Source organism: Stegodyphus dumicola, chromosome 12 (genome assembly GCF_044657685.1).
Source record: "Stegodyphus dumicola isolate Sdum_Otavi_A_Nest chromosome 12, ASM4465768v1".
NCBI classification, from domain to species: domain Eukaryota; kingdom Metazoa; phylum Arthropoda; class Arachnida; order Araneae; family Eresidae; genus Stegodyphus; species Stegodyphus dumicola.
Window position 1 is genome coordinate 49972289 of NC_140779.1, and position 16732 is coordinate 49989020.

The following is a 16732-nucleotide window of genomic DNA, read 5'->3' on the forward strand; positions in this document are numbered from 1 at the left end:
CTCTACAGGATAGATAAGTAATGTAATATACGAGTGTACTGCAACCCTCCTGGCCGATAATAATCTGCCTCATGCCTAGTGCAGTGCATATAATTTTAAAATAATTATTGATAAGTATAATTTTACAGGACAATATACATAATTTAAAAAATGTAAGTAAAGTTTTAAAGTTAACGAGTTAACATATGTAATATAAAAGGGTTTTAAAATTAACGAGATTTAATGATGCTTCATATTTTATCCTTATCTATATTTTTACACCATGTCCGTTAGTTTCAATGTGTTAAATTTGATAACAGTTTGTCTCTGATATCGCATTTTTAAAAAGTTCTTAATAAAATTGGTAGCAGTTTCTTTTAAACGTATTTAGAATCAAGGAATAAAACAAGATTAAAAAAAAAAAAAAATACGTTCTTTTTTGTCAAAATCAGTTATATTAGAATTAGCCAGAACAATTTGCCATGAAACTTCCTCAAAATATTCAGAATTTTAAATCTCCTTTTTTATTTCTTTGTAACTAAAAAATTCATTTTATTGTTTCACTACAAGTAATAAAATAACACACACACACACACACACAAAAAAAAAAAAAAAAAAAAGACGAAGTTTGTATCTTACCTTACATTTTAATCCCAGTCAACAAAGAATGAGACAAACTAATGTACCGATTAGCTTAATCCGTTTAGCAATATGCATCTGCTTTAGAAATAACTATAAATGAAACCATATGCATAGTTCTATAAATGAAACCATATGCATAGTTCTATAAATGAAACCATATGCATAGTTCTATAAATGAAACCATATGTATAGTTCTCGCGCAAATTAAACATGGATACAACAAAGCAAATCTCAAGCCATGTTCAAATTCGTTAGCAAATTTTACATAAAAAATCTGATGTGTACACCACATGACTTCCTTGTACGGAATGTTAAATTATACGCATTTTTCTTGCATTTCATTTAAACTTATTAGATTGAATAAAATCTACTTCGCCGACAGCGCATAAACCACAATAGAATAAATGCATTCTTTAAAATTCAATCTAGTATTTGTTTACTATAGCGACACTCTGGCGCTAGATTCACTTAACAGTATTATATTTCGTTCATATTACAACTCAGAATGCACAAAATTTATATCATTTAAAGAATAGAATTATCTAATCGTTGCCACATGTTCTATTCAAATACTATAATAAAGCTAGAACGATGAATAAAAGAAATTAAGCTAACAAAACAAAAAAAAAAAAAAAACAGTTTTTCACAGACGATTGAGTATTTTTCATCCAATTAATTCAGTTCTCACTTCGCGAGAAGGCAAAGATACATAAAAACTCAAAATATCTATATTAAAAATTACAAAGTAAATCTTAAACACTTATTTCGTCGAAAAAATTCCAGAAAGGATTAAGCATGATTTAATTGGCAATAATAAATGAAGGCGTTATCTTTGTTGTTGCGAAGCTAAGTTTCTCTAGATTGGCAACAAACCCACTAGTCTGCTGTTTCAAATGTAAACAATCAATGGCCGCCATAAAAAAAAAGAGGCTTAGCGGCATTTAAACAACTTTAAAATTGTTAATAATTCTAAAAATATTGCATAGAGATTTACTAAAGGCACAAAAACCTTAACCGGAAGATAAAAACAACATAATTCAATCATTTTTAAAGCAAAAAATGTACAATTTACAAACATATAAAAGAAACTGAGGTTACTGAGCCGGGTAACAGAGTGGATATATATATAAATATATTTATATCCGTTTGGTGCGGCCGATGCAACCAAAATACGAGTTATAGCTACATGTTATAGCAGACCTATATACAAAATTTCAACGTTCTGAGGCTACTCGTTTTTGAGTTATGCGAGATACGTACGTACGTTCGTACAGGCGCACGAAAAATTCTCTGCAGAATTAATTTTAAAGCAGTTTTATAATTTTTTTTTTGGGAGGAAACGAGTCTTTTATTCTGTTCTTACGTACAGATATCACGCAAAAACATCGTTAAATTGCATTCGATAGCGGTCAAAATGGATATTTTCGTTGAAATATGCTACCTGAAACTTTTCGCGATTGCAATACTTCCCTTTTACTTCGTACAAGGAAATAAAAATAGACCAAAGCGTAATAATAAGGTATATTTCATTTTCAAATACTCTTGCTCAGTCTCCCGTTGCTGTCCCAATGGGCCTTTGTTCATAGTGGGCAAAAAAGTGTTTGCAATTGCGTTGCCGTCTGCTCCAGTTAGGGGACTTTGCAAGGCTTGTAATGGCGAACTGGGAGCAGTGGAAATTAGTGAAAGGCAAAGTGATTAGAAAGAATTACGTTGGGAATATGATATTTTTAAGAAAGTTTAGCTTAAAAATTGTCAATTCTTACTTAGGTCAACAAAGAAAAATAAAATTTAAAAAAAAAATAAATAAATAAAAATAATAGAAAAATTAAACAATTTTTAATAATTAAAAATTAAAAATAAAATACAATTTTTTAAATTAAAAATTTAAAGAAATTGATATGTAAAAAAAACTGTATTAACATCAAGTGTCATCCACTACAAGTTTAAAAAAATGTATTTGAATTTGAGTGGATGAATAAAAAATAGTTTGTTAACGATTGAAAATGTGAACAAGATATAGGGAGAGTGTGAGCTAATATTAGGAATTTAATAAATTTCAATGTTAAAAAAAATACATGTACTTCTTCGAAACCTATCTGAGAATCAATTAATCTTATTAATTTTTCTTTTAATTGAGATGGATCGCTTATAATACAAAACTCTTTTTGGTGTATTACAGAGTTGAAAGTTAAATTATAATTTGTTTTGCAAAATGGACAAGGGTGAGGCAAGCGCCTCCTTTGCCTCCCGCTCTGCATAAGCGAATTTCATTTGGAATTAAATTTTATGCAAATAATATCAAACTGAGAAACGTAATTACAAAAACAGTAGAAAAGACATAAAACAGTGTATATAAAAACATAAAAACAGTGTATTGGTTTTATGAATATGTTTATTTCGTGCATTAAAATAACAAATCTTTTATAGTCGAAATTTTTCTCGTATGAAAAGTCTTTTGCAGACTATAGAACTTTTTATTGACTAGTTCAGTGTAGAACAGCCCTTGGAGACTCGTATTTCATTCTTCTGTTGGCAATAAAATGTTTAACAACGCACGTGATAAAGTTTCTAATGCAAGTTTTTGGGCTTATTGTTATATTTGATAAATTAGAAAAAGAAAACTAATTTTCGACATCACAGTTTTGTTTTGAGAATAATTTTCTTAATATAATAACAACCCATTAATTCAGACATTGCACAGTGTTACATGGCAGACTTGTCAACTAATATCATTATTCTTAACATCCCAAGGGGGCACGCAAACAAACTCCAGTGAAAGTTAATTTATGTATTCTTCTGTTGGCCACTGGATTAACTGCTCGGAACAAAGGCAAACAAAGTAAGAGTTTTCTATTACAATTTATATCTTGTTTTGAAAAAGTGTTCTTTGTTAAAATCAGTGCACCATTCATTTATTAATTTAAACTCCTATATATCTTAGTCTGAAATGAAACGAATGCATAGTAAAATAAACGTTTTAAAATAAGTTTATTCTTATTAGAAAATTTTCGGTTTTTGTGAAAAACGAGCATTATTTACATCTTTCATTTTTAAAAAATAAGTACATTTTATTTTAAAGAATATTTAAATTTTATATTTCTATTTAGTTAAATGTTCAAAATGTTTGATAGGGGATAATAAAATATTTAAAAAATCTTGTTATTAGATATTTGAATTAAAATGAGAAATATTTCCGATTCTTATCATATTATTTATTGCAATATTTAAGTAATGTAATTGAAATAAGCATTAATAAATGTTACGTTTGAAATAATACCCATACGTTACTCAAATATGAGCCAGTTTGCTTTGGAAAGTCCTCCACAAAGTTTCTTTGTTTTCACACAAATATTTTTCATATATTTTGCTATAATTCTTAGAACAAAATGGAACAGAACAGATAAAAAAAAAAAAAAAAAAAAAAAAAAAAAAACTTTTAAAGAAGTTTTAAAGAGAATTTGCATTTTATTAAAAGGCATTTTTAAATACCTGCCAGTTATTAGTTATAAACTCATATATATTCAAGTTTTAAAAAATAAACTATATTTTAGCATTAAATTTAGATTTATAGCTTTGCTTATTCTGAATACACATCTGTTTAATAGATTACCCTCACGATTACATAGTAAATGTTTTCATAATTATCACCGCAAGATTACTATAAAATTATTATACGAAATTAGACATGCAGCCAAATAATTTTAATCAAGAAAGCATTGTCGAAAATTATCATTATCTTTACTTCGTACGGATATTCATCACGGCTGCTGTTTTATAAATCAAACATTAAAGGTTTGGAAAGTTTAGAAAATTTTTGAAATAGGCCGATGGCAATTTACAGTATTTATTGATTGTACCAAACATACCTTCGAAAATGAAAAGCTTAATGTTAGTTATAATAGAAAATTTGAATAGTCAAAAAACCATAGCTAAAAGATTACTGTAAAAATAATCTTTTTGATTGCTGAAGTCCTTTCAGTTCAGGTGGATGCAGGACATCTTAAAATAATGTTTATCTAAACATCCAACACATCACAAATAATAATGTTTTGAATAATATAGTTTACGTTATGTACCGCAGACTATTATTACACTTTATCTTCCTATTACATAGGTTAAAAGCACTGAAAAGCAATGGATTCTTTAGCTCTAAAAAGCATTTCTGTAGTCTCAAAATGATACTCTGCTGTCATCCTATTCCCTGTAGAGCTCATTTCGATACGACTATAGTCATACTAAAGGAAATTAATTTTTGTTATTCACTGTAAAAAATGTGTTTAATCCTTTCCATTTCATATCATGCCTACAATCGCCATGAATCCAGGGAAGAGTTTCTTTCTTGTTGTTTCTTGCAACTATTACAGAAAACAATTGCTTGAAAAATGGTAAAAAAAAATAAATTGCACCGTTAAACAATTTGAGCACAAAACCGGCACCCGAAGACGTATTCATAATTACATTTTTGTTCTGCCGAATAGATGAAAGTACTTCCGTTTATTCGGGTTACTATAGCGAATCGATATAACGGCAAAAGCAGAGCACACGTTCCTCTACAACAGGAGTTTTTTAAACGCAAAAAGAAAAACAAGGCAAAAAAACTTTATTATATCCCAACAAATAAGGCGCAGTCATCGGTCGCTCCCCTCAGATTTGTATCCGAGTTCCGAACGGAATTTTTTTTCCCCCTTTAAAAATTAAAACTTTCTTTTCATCCTCAATGTCGGAAGAAGGGGGGCAAGACTAAAGAGGAACTTGATAAATGATCGTTTGGCACGCAAGAGCACGCGCCGTGGGAGGGGGAGGCCTATGATAAATGATTCCAATGGCAGTTCCTATTTTGCTATGTCCAAAACACGGGGATATCCCTACTACTACTAAGGGATGACTAACTCGACAGGATTGCAGTTGCTCGCTTTTCAAGCTGGCAATTGCGGTCGGATTTTTCCCCGTTACCATCTGCTGTTGTGCGTTACGTTCCAAGTATCTTATTCGTTTGAATTGTATGGATTTGTTTAGAGATACTGCAATAGCAAAATATGAAATGGTAAGAATTAGAAAATTTCTCAAGGACGAACAAGTGGGCAGATATTTTTGTACATGTCGAGCGACGTTTTTGATAGCGAAATTGTCTTTTTGGATCTCTATAAGACGTTAAGTCTTTCCCTGTATTAAATCTTCAAGTCTTTCTTATGCTTGAGAAGTAGAACTGGAATATAAAAGAAAATGAAACATAAGTGTTATCCTTTATGCGCGTGTCTGTTGTAAAAAACTACATGAGAGTTGCCAATTTTGGTCAACCTACTTGGAATTGACGTCTCCAGCATAGGATGGAATAGTTCAATTATCTTAGTCATTCCTTTGCTGCTTCATTAAATTTTAAATTTCACGATAGGAACAAAAGATCCTTGAATAAATGTTCTATTCTCAGCAAATACTTAACGGCCTCAGAAAAGGAGAATAGAGTCACACCATAATCACAATAAATGCAGCGAGGAAGAGTCAGAACGATTAACATCACAACGATGAAGAATAAGAATCACGTGGGAGAATCAGAATCACGGAGAACCACAACTTAGAATCAGAATCTCCGTGGTGGAAAACAACTTTCATAATGTACTCGCAATTTTCTTCCTTTCTTCTCCAATTTAAATTGTCAAATAAATATGCCAGTTACCACTCTTGTTCCATTTTATGGTTCAAGGCTACTGTTTAATATGGCTAAGATGGACTAGTTGTGACTCAGTAGCCCATCGCTAGTTGCTTTGGTAAATTTTTCATTCTGCTAAAGCGTATGCATGATCCTCAAGCTTAATTGTAATAACGTCTAGCGCAGTGTAGCTATGACTTACAATTCCTGAGAAAATTTGTCCAGTGGCCTCGCTTATTTTGGGTTAAATCTAGTGGCCTTGCTTAGGTTGCATTCAGTATCATTAAGATTTATTGCCGGTTAATTAACAATAACACACAGAAGAAATTTAATAACTGTAATTTATTTGTCACTACTTGCGTTTCATAAATTATTTTTATTTTAATTTTTTTAAGATGAAATAGCAACCTTCAGAACTCGAATAAAAGTTTCTGAAAACCTAAACACAGCGTTTTTCATTAATCTCAGTACATACTTTTTTTTTTTTTAATTAGCCCAAGGGGCGGTAATCCAGGTACGCTATTAGTCTCAAAACGGTACTTTGTGGCGTTTTATTATAAACTGCGAATCACTTTTTAAATTTGTGCCATCAAATGTTATTGCCCTGTAATATATTTAAAGAAATTTAAATAAGGGAGAATGTACGTGAATGTAGGTATGCTTCTCGCATTGTGAAAAAACGATGGTACCTAGAGCTATGAAATTTTGAATAACGTAAGTCTTCGCCCGAATATGGGCACCAGGAAGCCTAAATTTTGATTTTCGAATTTGTTTCACTATCTATTTCATATTTTGTAAAACTTAAATGAATTTCTGATTAACAAACTCAACTATTTTAAAGCGGGCATTGGCAACACTATACAAAGAAAAAAAAAATCTTTAGCACGCGAGACAGTATGTTGGAAATTTTAAAGATATGCTGTTTTTAAATATTTAGTGATATTGCTGTTGAACTGAATTTTATGTTCCTTAAGTGCGAAGAGCGTGGCATTTAATAAATAAAAGTAACACACGAAACGGGCCCTTTGGGCGTAATATAAAATCTGAAAGCTTTCAGATTTTTTTTTTCAGTTTATTTATTTAATTATTTATTAATTTTTGTTCTAGGAAGCAATGGGAGTGTTTGAAAGAGGTTTTGAAGCCCTAAGCCCAACCTTGAGAACCCAGTAAGTTGTAAATAAAAATTAAACCTGTTTAAATCTTCTGTACGCGTAGCTAAAATTCGTATTACCTTGGTTTGGGCGAAACAGGAATGTTGAAAAACGATAAAAAGCTAAAAATTTTAGAAGAAAAATTAGCTATTAACAAATTTACAAAGTTGAGAAATAAGCAGCGAAATTAATATTTTATTTATGATTTTTTTTTTTTAAAATTAGATGGCATATCACGAAACCACCTTTTCTGTTTTCGAAGTATGCTGTATATCAGAAACTTAAAGCTTATTTCTCTAAATTAAATAATACGAGTTAAGATCTTAATGATATTTCAGCTAAAACGGTATTTTCTACTCTAGTCATTTTCTCTACAAGAGTTGTGATATGTTATGAAACTCTAGACTTTGAAAAAGTACCAAATGGTAAAAATTTTCAATCCCTTAAAGATTAAAATTTTATTTAACATTTTTAATGAATTCAGTTAGAAATATAATTAAAAAACTGGTACTAAAATTTTAAAAAAATCGAGCAGAGAAAAGAATGCAAAAAATCTGATGTTGACACCGCATGACTTCCTTATTGAAATGTATGAAAATTATACTGATTATTGAAGTGAATTAGTATGAAATATGTATTAGTATGAAAATTATACTTATTATTATATATTAGTATGAAAATTATACTGATTTTTTGCTGCTCTTCATTTAAACTTATTTCCTCAAATTATTCTAAATAACTGATCCCTCAAGGCAAGTTGAAAATGGTATCATAAACTGCAAATTTAGGCAAGTTGAAAATGGTATCATAAACTGCAAATTTAGGCAAGTTGAAAATAGTATCATAAACTGCAAATTTGGAAACAAAATACCGGTCAATATTTTGTCTTACTAGAGTCAAACTCCTTATAATTTTTTTTTTTTTTTTTTTTTTTTTTTTTTTTTTTGGCCCACCAGCGGCTGAGCGGTAAAGTCTCTGAACACTGGTAGTTCGGTCCGAGGTTCAAATCCCGCGAACGGGCTGGCTGCATGGGTGTTTTCGTGGCTTTCCCCATGTGTAACGTGTATACGAGCCAGTTGCCCTTAGAAAGTCCTCCACGAAAGGCATCCCTCCTCTTAGGCAGATAGCCCTAGTGTGCTTTGTCATAATTAAATACACCACACCACCTTATAATTTTTTTTTTTTTTTTCATGACGAGTCTAAAACTTTACTTCCTTTACGCCGTACAAGGAAGTAAAAAGGGGAAAATTTAAATTTTGCAGAAACGAGCTTTAAATAAATTATTTTGCAAGCGAAAGTAAACAATAATCTTATGACAGATGAGAAACATCCAAGAAGTTAGCCTTTTTCTTTAACATAGTGCTACAGCAAAATTCAGTTCTAACTCCAAACTTTGCAAATCGTTGCAAGGAAATGTCAAAAAGGAGATAAATGAATAAAGCCCAGAATTTAACTAAAAATAAATTCAACAACTCCTGTTTTGAGTAATTATAAGGAAAATGATACATTGGAACAACACAGAGTCTGCCAACATGCTACAGATGTAGTTCTTGATTTCCTGTGTGAGATGCTTCATGTGATTACAATGCCACTCCAGTCTCCTGAAAGTTACAAAAAAAAAAAAAAAAAAAAAAAAAAAAAAAAAAATGGGAGACAGTTGCCTCTGCATATAGCCTGGATATTAATCAGTGTAATTTCTTTTTATGGAAATTTTTGTAAGATAAGATATTTGTAAGGAAGCCTTCCAATGCACAATATATCAAGATTCTTATCGTTCAGTTGTGCCACGCAGTTTCGGAAGACGTGTGCCAGAGGGTTGGAAGAAATGCAAAGGTTCGCTTGCAAGTGGTTGTGAAGTAAGGTCTTGGACAAACTCAACACATTCTCCAGTAAATCACTTTCCATGTTCCGACAATTAACTATGTATTCATTCTGTAATCTGTAATCTTTCGATGATAAAGAAATGTGTAATAAACAAAATAAAATATATGATATTTTGTGCACCCTTCTGCATATTATGGCACGTTTACATTCATAACAGAGGTACAAAAATTACAGAAATGCTTTAGCCTCATTCAGAAAACTCTAGCCTCTAGCTTTCTAAAGTGCCGATAATATTTCATAAAAGTAGGGATAATAACTATTAAAGTAAGTCTAAATTCAGAAAACTATAATTCCCTGAATGCAGACACTATAATGAATGATGAATTTATACTCTTTGTAGAAAATTATTTATTATTAACCATAAAAAGTTTTAACCGAGAGATAACTAACTTTATAAGGTATTTCTCCAGCCTTCTTAGCATGCCTTCGTGGTGTAGTGTTCAGTACGCTCGACGCGAATTCGAGAGGTCCGTAGTTCGAGTCCCTTTGAGGGCATTGCTCATTTTTCAAGTCTGCCGCATTAAAATAAAACCTAATTTCTCTACAATGGCGCCCGAACTAAAAAAAAAGATGGCGGATGATAATTCTCCACCACCAGGATTTGACGATTGGGTCCCCTAATCCCCAGTCGCTCTTTAAAAGGGGAAGTATATAAGAATCCCCCCTTCTTAGCATGCTTTCGTGATGTAGTGGTCAGCACGCTCTATGTGTATTCGAGAGGTCAGTGGTTAGAGTCCCGGCGAGTGCATTGCACATTTTTCAAGTCTCCCGCATCAAAATAAAATCTAATGTCTCTACAAATTATAGATAAATAAGTTCTCTTTACCTTAAAGTTTCCTAAATTTTAACGAGTAAAAATATTTGAAAGTAATTTTTATTCGTTTGCTACTTCATTGCAAATTATTACCAGTTAAGAACAATACTATTTGCAACTGAATTTGGCAACTAAGTACTTAAACGAAACTATATACATTGTCAAAAATTAATTTTCCTTCAGGATACCTGATATTTATATTTAGTAATTCATATATAACTGATTTAATAATTAGTGTATAACCTTTTCAACTACAGAAAGAATATAATAAATTCAATAGTGGAATGAACTTTTAAATATACAAATTAAGAAAATGAGAATGATCTGCATGTACGCAGAAAAAGCCCGTTGAACAAGGAAAATTGGGCAAGGAGACAAACTGCGAAAACTACGTTTTTGTGAACTTATTTCTTATTTCATTTTATGACTTAATGAAACAAATGACTTGATACATTTCCAACAACCTCCCCACACCGGATTGATTTGTAGACATTGGCATATTTGGTTGCAAGTAATCGATTAAAAATCACGCAAGAGTTAATCTTCGCGTCCATCAAAAATCAATCATCCCTAGTCGATAAATTAATTCAACCGAATTCAAACACGCTCCCTTGGCCATTAATCATCCTTAACAATATTCAGGTTTTTGATTAATGCTCGTTGCAGAAGATACATCGGCAGAAATATCATAATTGAATTTATGAGAAAGAAAGTACCTGATGTAAAACATACCAGGCTAAAGAGATGATAAAGACTCCTGCTCTCGTTTACGGAAAGGCATCAAGGGTAACTGATTTTCATCTTCACGTTTTATGCTTTTTTATCTGGCTTTGTAAAAATAACTTTAATCATTTTCGCTTAGTTAAATTTCCTTAAATAATTCTTTTATAAGACGAAAGAACATTTGGCTGTGAGGTCCATTGAATCATGTTGCCATTTTGAAATCCTTAGTATTTTTTGTAGCCTAAAGGCGCAATTTGCCCAGAAGGGATATTAATTTCGTTTTGGCATTTTGCATTGATTCACTATAAAAAGGGATTTAAATTGTTGCCATCAGTTATCCCTCTATTATTTAGATTCCCTCTATTATTTAAAGAAATTAAATAATGAAGAATCTGCATAAATGTATGTATGTTTCTCGCATTGTTGTAAAACAACAGTACCTAGAGCCATCAAATTTTGAAAAAGGTACGTCTCCAGCCGAATATTGGCATTTTTAATTTGTTTTATTAGCTATTTCATATTTTGTAAAGCATTAAAGCATTTATGAGTTTTTGATCAAGAAAGTCAGCTATTTTACAGCGAGCATTGGGTACACTGTAAGAGGAAAAAAAAAAAAAAATCTGAAAGGTTTGAGATTTTAAATTACGTCCAAATGCGCGTTTCTTTAACGTTTCGTGTATTACCTTTATTTATTAAATATCATGTTCTTTGCACTTAAATCATAAAAATCAGTTCAACGGCAATGTCGCAAAATAATATTAAAATGAGCATATATTTAGAATTTCCGATAAGTAGTTCCGCGCGCTGAATATATATATTTTATAATTTTTATTTTCGTAGAGTGTTGCCATTGCTCGCTTTGAGTTTGTTAATCAAAAATTCGTTAAAGTTTTACAAAATATGAAGTCGCTAATAAAACAAATTCCAAATTTCAAATTTGGGCTTTCAGATGCCCACATTCGCAGTAGGATTACGTCATTCAAAATTGGATGGCTCTAGGGACAATTGTTTTATCACAATATGAGAAACATATATACATTTATGCAGATTCTTCATTATTTAATTTCTTCAAATGTATTACAGGGCGACAGTATTTGTTGGCAATGCTTTGAAAAGTGATATTCCATTTATAGAGTTCCGACGCAAAATCGCAAAACGAAAACAATACTCCTTCAGAGACAAAGCCCCTTTAAAGTAAAAAAGAAAAAAAAATTATCTCCAGCTCTTGAGACTGTGTATGGGAAATCCTACAGATATGCTTCTTTAAATATTTTGTGATATTGCTGTTAAGTTGAATTTTATGATTTAAGTGCGAAGAACATAATATTTAATAAATAAAAGTAACACACAAAACTTTGAAAAACGCCTCTTTGGGCGTAATATATAATCTAAAAGCTTTTAGATTTTTTGAATCTTTGTATTTTTTTCCTTAAAAAAAGATATTGCAGCAATTTTATTATTGCAATATCCATTTTAAGTTTTATTATAAAAACATAAAATGCGTTGATTTGCATTGAATGTGAAACAAATGATTTTTAAAAAAGATGAATCAATAGTCAAATCTGAAATCATTGATTGCAACTTTTCATTTTCTTTGATATCTTTTTATCTTGAACCAACTATTTACAGCTGCATTTAGCCACTCAATAATTCCCCGTTTAGATAACGCATTAAATTACTGCTCCATGTTTCTCAGATTTTTAATCTCAATCCTAAAATTAAAAAGTAAATTTTCAGATTAAAGATTAATTTTTACTTACTAATTGTTGCCATCAATTATTAGAGCCCTGTATTATATTTAAAGAAATTAAATAATGAAAAATCTGCATAAATGTATGTATGTTTCTCGCATTGTTATAAAACAGTACCTAGAGCCATCAAATTTTGAAAAAGGTACGTCTCCACCCGAATATTGGCATTTGGAATTTGTCGTTTCGTGTGTTACCTTTATTTATTAAATATCATGTTCTCTGCACTTAAATCATAAAATTCAGTTCAACGGCAATGTCGCAAAATAATTTTAAAATGAGCATATCTTTAGAATCTCTGATAGATAGTTCCGCGCGCTGGATATATATATATTTTTTATTTTTATTTCCGTAGAGTATTGCCATTGCTCGCTTTGAGTTCTAAGGGATTCTGAATTCTAAGGAATCTGAATTCTAAGGAGTTCAACAACAACGTATTGAAAAAACGTATCTGAATTCTAAGGAATTCAGATACGTTGTTTTCACTGCTTTCTTTTTTTTTTTTTTTTAGGATGAAGATGCTCTGAAGTTACAAGATGTATCAGCGGCACATAAGGATTTTACATTAAAAGGGCATGACAGCTAATACAGATGGGAGATTAATAAACGCATCATACGAAAAGGCAAATATAAATGGTAAAGGTAAGAATGTGTTTAATAAATTCAAAAGTATAATAAAGTTCTGCAGTAGAAAAGGTTAATCTTTAGGTATATTGGAGAACTGGAATTCAACAGAAAAGTATCTTGAGGAAAAAATATTCTCAGATTGCTATACTTACGCGAGCCTAACTGTTGACAGGAGGATTTGAGTACTAGTAAATCAATTAAACCGGGTTCGATTCCTAGCAAGTTTGCAGGTTGTAGTGGTTTTCGTGGTTTAAGCCACATGCAATATGAATATAAGCCAGTTTACCTCGAAAATTATCTACGAAACTACCCATTCCTTATGAAGGTAGCTTTGCCATAACTGCCTAAGAAAACATAAAAACAGTTAGATACAGCCGTTATTAAATTTACTGAAAATTATTTAACTGCCAAGGAAAAGAAAGCTTTTTCATTCACTTCTCAGAAAATTAGGTTATTTGAATACTGCAAGGCACACGAAGGCTATCTGCTTAAAGGAAGGGATACCTTCCCGAAGGACTTTTTAAGGGAAACTGACTCGTACAGACGTTATCTATGCAGAAAACCACAAAACTCAATCATGCAGCCAGCCCGTTCACCTAGGATGGAAGCTGGGTTCCTGGGATTGAACTCCCAGGATTCAAGGGTCTTAACCGCTCGGCCACTGATAAGGATGGTTACAGCCGAAAACATCCTGGACGAAAACATCGCGGAGAAAACAACGCAAGGCGGAAACGCATGTGTGCGATGTATCGCCATGAGATGATTTGTAAGTACTTTACTTTTTACCACGATATTTTCGACGATGCTTTTAAACTGCGAAGTTTTTGAACTGCTTTATTTTCGAAGAAGATATTTTGTACTATCGATGATATTTTGATGTTTTAGAACTGCGATATTTTCTCTTTGCTATCTTTTCTCCCATGATGTTTTGTACCACAACGTTTTCGCCTTGCGTTGTTTCCTCCTCTACGTTTTCAACCGCGATGTTTTTGCAGTTGACGGACACCGGTAAGGATATTTTCCCAGAGAAAACGCTGTTCAGGTAATTTAATGGTGCTACTTTGGTAGACGGTTGCACGGATTTTGGCGATTTTTCTTTTGGCGAGTAATACGACTTATAGTAAACCTATTGCTGGATAAGTTATTTATGGTAACCGATACTTTGTTGTCATTTTATTAAAAAAAATAATGCGTTTTATTATGCATGAATTCCGTGTTTTAAGTATTATTTATGGCTTCTAAATATTAAAAATCAATTTAATTTTGCATTTTTATTTAAAATAAAAATTTTATTGTTTATGATATTTTATGAAATTTTATGCTGTGGATGATATAATCAATGACGTCACCTTACTTTAAAAATAATTGGTTTTAATATCTATAAATTTAATCTAATGTTTTAAACATTATTTATGACTGTTAAATATTAAAATACAATTTAATTTTGCATTTCTTTTTTTAAAATGATTTTATTATGTATGATATCTAAATAATTTTAATTCTAGGCTTGATGTAATCAGCTCTCTGATTTGTTATAGAATATTTGTGCATTAACGAGCTGTAATAAGCTCCCTGATAGGATGCTGAAATTTTGTGTATTACAGCGCCATTTTAAAATTTAAGTCATATCTTCGAATTCCTTCAAAAATGTCACTTTCAAAGATGAATGTTGTTATTGATAAGTACCAAGAATTATTGTTATCGGAATCAAAAAATTGTTCTTTAACACCTTATTTTGGCCAGCCTGGCTTTCCTAATCAAAGATTTATTTATAAATTCTTACAAGGGTCAGAGAAAATTTATTAAAAATTTTTGGAGGAAACCTCGCTAATTGCTTCTTTAATGAAGTGCGAAAATGTAGATCATAGATGAAGATCGTTAGAAGAGCCGATTCTGAGGACGGCCGTATATGGAATTGTGGTCATGTTGGAAGAAATAACCGCTGCAACGGTAAGAAAAGTATTAGACATTCCTCCTTTTTTATCGACAATAAACTAATTGCTGTCATTTTAGCTCTAGTGTACGAAACACTAGAGCTATTCATTTTAGCTCTAGTGTTTAAAGTATTTAATTTAAGTAATATTTTAATTCTTTTAAACGTTGGTATGATGGTTTTTTATTCGATATTCAATTTACGTAATATTTTAATCCGATTAAACTTGGCGCAATGTTTTTATAGCGGTATTTTTATTCTATTTCTGTGCTATATGAAAGTAATAATTTAACCTTTCTTTATTATTTTAGACTCGTAATAAATGTATTTATTTACATTTGTCTGTCATCTTAAAAAACAACATTTGCAACAAAAAATTAATCCATTATTTTTAACGATATTTATTTTTTAAAATTTCGAATACTTTACTATGCGGAAAATAACGTAAAAACGGCGTTTTTCAAGATGGCTGACGATTGTAAAAACCGCGCCAACAATTGCGCCAAAGTAAATCGCCAAAAACCCGTACAACCTAAGTAGCACCAATTTAATTTCATTTAACAAGTTCATAACTCTTAAGTGTCACAGCTAACGTATGCATTTTATTCTGTAAGTATTTCATTAATGGACTATCTTATATTGTAAAATTATGCATTGCCAAATCTGAGAATTTTCGAAAAAAAAAAAAAAAAAATGTTAGAAAGATGAAATCGGAAGGTATGTTACGGTCATCGCTCTAAAATTGTTCTGTTAAATGTAAGTCCTTTAGAAATTGTTTTAAAATTAAGTGAAAGTTAGTAGTTAGATTTTTTTCCCCTTCAGTAACTTGTTTTAATTATTATAAACTTTTTTTGGTATCTTTGTAGGATTCTCCACTGTGTAATTCTAAGTTACAGTTAAAAATGAAGAATCTTAAGAACTAGTAAGCTAATAATCGCTTGAGATCGTGAGAGTGAATAAACTTTGAAAGGGTTAAAAGACCCTTTATTTTTCAAATAAGATTTAACAGAACTCCGTCTTGGAGTTGTACAATAAAGCCGATACTAGAGCTTCAGCTTAAGAGACTAAGAATTAAACTAAACTAATCTTAACTTAGATATAGCCCAAGCTATCAAAATTCTAACAGAGTTGGCACCTTAACGCTAATTGACTGCGAAGCTATCAATGGCCTAAAGTACGCCCGAGTGTAATAATAGCTTACGAGAAAGTAGTCTAAAAAGGCGGACGCGTGCTAGCCAGAATATCTGGCATCTCTCTCACTAAGACAGTAGAACTTTGCGGTTAAATGCCGCTCTTCCTCATTAGCATTCAGACGCGATTCTAAAATTGCGTTCTGGCCGGAAGTGGTAAGTTGAAATTAAGAAGCGACAGGAAAGGAAATTTAACTCAAAATTTAACTGTTAATAAAATTAAAATAATCCTCTTATTTTTTAAGCCCGCCGTTTACCGAGCAGCAACAAATCCAACAATATTTGATGGCCAGTTAATTTATTGTATCAAAAGTTCACCCTGGGAGTAATTTCTTCGAAAAGAACTTTCAAACAGAACCTGGCTCGCATTTACGTTTTGCATAGGGAAATAATT

The 16732-nt window shown here is 31.2% G+C and overlaps 1 long non-coding RNA gene across 12 annotated transcripts in view; it reads left to right on the plus strand.

Annotated features, from left to right (window-relative positions):
- Positions 1-16732, plus strand: part of LOC118203653 (uncharacterized) — a 254465-nt gene that overhangs the window by 133690 nt on the left and 104043 nt on the right. For all 12 annotated transcript variants that reach the window (XR_015044430.1, XR_015044436.1, XR_015044437.1 and 9 more), the window contains exon 4: positions 7376-7434. This is a non-coding gene — a long non-coding RNA (uncharacterized LOC118203653). The remainder of the gene's footprint in view (positions 1-7375; positions 7435-16732) is intronic.